Raw genomic sequence first — 2,097 nt, forward strand, 5'->3', positions numbered from 1 at the left:
TTTTGCATACAATTTTAGTGTGCTCGTGGAAATCTCTCCGTTTGGGTCTTATCATACAAAACCGTAACTATATAGACAAAGTTGACCCAATATATCAGAGACAAAGTATACCCTATGTTTTTAAAGTCTTTGTGATGAATGGCTCATTTCACTGGGGTCAGGTTTTGTGAGACGGCTTCTCAGAAACACACACTGTTGGAGCCAACCCAGTGAGTCTCCTCACCCTGGCGATTTTCGTGGTTTGCGGAGTGAAAGATCCAGGCTTCACCTATTTATCTAAAGGAATGCCAACGAGTCCGCAAGTTTTGCCTAAGCGTCCCCTTTTCTACTACCAAAACATAATTTGAAGTAGTTCTTTCTTTTGAAAAAATTCGTGAATAGTTTACACTCGATCCTCTGTGCTCATGCCTTTCCTGCATCATACTTCTTTTATCTGGAGGTGAGGAAGAAGGAAACACAATTGGGGTAAGAACATCAGATAGCATCTGTGCAACTGTGTGATGAGCCACGCCGTTGAAACCCTCATTCTCATGTAGAACAATCTTGAGGCGTGAAGAACTTAATGGTGCCGTGATAATTACAGAGGGTTATAATTACTTTTTCATTGTGATTGTCCATTAATTTGAGAATGATAGTTTATAAGTGCAGTGGGGCACTTTACAGAGACACTTTTACATTTATGTATGGAAAGATAAATCTGAAGAAAATAGTACTTTAAAAACCAGTATCAAAGCCTTCTTGATAACACCTGCTATCAACTCCCAAGCCACTCTTTAAGTCTCTTTGGATCAGAAAATTCCTGAGTAAAAGGAGGGTAGGCGGGAAAGAGCAGTAAGTAGAAAGAAATGTTCCAACGTTTTGAAACAAATTCAACACTCCTGAGCATGTGTGCATTCTTCCTGGAGAACACGAAGCGAGGCTGGAGCGTGAAGATGCCTCAGGAAAATAAGGGAGCAGAGGCCCAGGGCCGTTCCTGAATCTTAAGAGGGAGGGATCTGGTTGGAACAGGCTGGGGGGCTTTTCCTGGAGCTGTTTCCAAAGCAAGGATGTGGCTTTCTGAAGCTATAACAAGTCCCGGCCCTAGATTTTACTTATTTGGGGCGTGGGTGTCCCCAAAATCCCTCTCTGGAGCTTCTGCCACAAGCTTTTCTGCTCCTTCAGTCCCACTCCTCTCAGAAATAACTTGCTACCACCCCCGTCCCACCCCTTGCCCGAGCCATGCGATGGTTCCTGTTGTTCTCCCGACCCCTCTGCCTCCTGCCCTTCCGGGAGCCCATTTCCCTCCTGACCTCACCTCTGCCTGCAAGTCCAGGGGTCCTGCTTCCCAGAGCCAAGTTCCTCAGTGAGGCTCCTGTGCGGTTCTCCCACAAGGTTACCTTCAGGCTCCTCATTAAGACCGTTTAATGAGCACCACTCATTTCAGAGAGGTTTCACTGAACGTCTCTCATTCTAACAAAAGTGGCTCACGCTTACGGATTGATTTCCAGTCGTTCACTTTTCCGAGGACTTTACGTGAATCTGCTCATGTAAACCTCACCGTCACGGGAGATTCCCTTTGCCTATTCTCGAACTTGGTAATAATGAAATAGTATAGCACGGACTCTGTGAGCAGCTTCTTGCGTTCGACGTCAGGTCCGTGAGATTCGCTGACACCGTCGGACGTAACTGTGGTTCACGTTTTCACTGTGCGGCAGAATTCCCACGAGTTGACGAGCACAGGGTCTCCCAGCTTCAGTTTACACGAAGACGACCGTGTTACGAGCCCAATAGAGCAATACGGCCTCTGCTCCTGTTGAACTCCAGGATTACTCATGCTTGAGTTCTTGACATTTCTGAGAGATATTGTAATTACAGTTTTAAAATAAAGGTTTAGCCAGCAGAGGAGAAGAGGAGAACGTTTACGGGTGAAACCACTTGTTTGTGATTGAGAATGAGGGGGGGGAATTCTGAAGCTGTTCTCTGGGCTCCCTCGGGTTTAAGGTGAAGGCAGACCTCGGGAAAAGGGGAAAATCACCTCCGGAAGAGAGGCCGCATTTCCAGAGGGCAGAAAATGTTAGACTTGTAGTTAGTGGTTCCCATTCAGCCCCTCCGGGTTCA

General features: G+C 46.4%; 1 long non-coding RNA gene across 1 annotated transcript; it reads right to left on the reverse strand.

Annotated features, from left to right (window-relative positions):
* On the reverse strand, window positions 1–1,867 carry LOC131495985 (uncharacterized). The gene is made up of 2 exons (XR_009254240.1): window positions 1,295–1,867; window positions 1–433 (listed from the first exon to the last, which is right to left on the reverse strand). It is a non-coding gene; the product is annotated as an uncharacterized LOC131495985 (long non-coding RNA).
* Window positions 1,868–2,097: the final 230 nt, after the last annotated feature.

Source organism: Neofelis nebulosa, chromosome 15 (assembly GCF_028018385.1).
Source record: "Neofelis nebulosa isolate mNeoNeb1 chromosome 15, mNeoNeb1.pri, whole genome shotgun sequence".
NCBI lineage: Eukaryota > Metazoa > Chordata > Mammalia > Carnivora > Felidae > Neofelis > Neofelis nebulosa.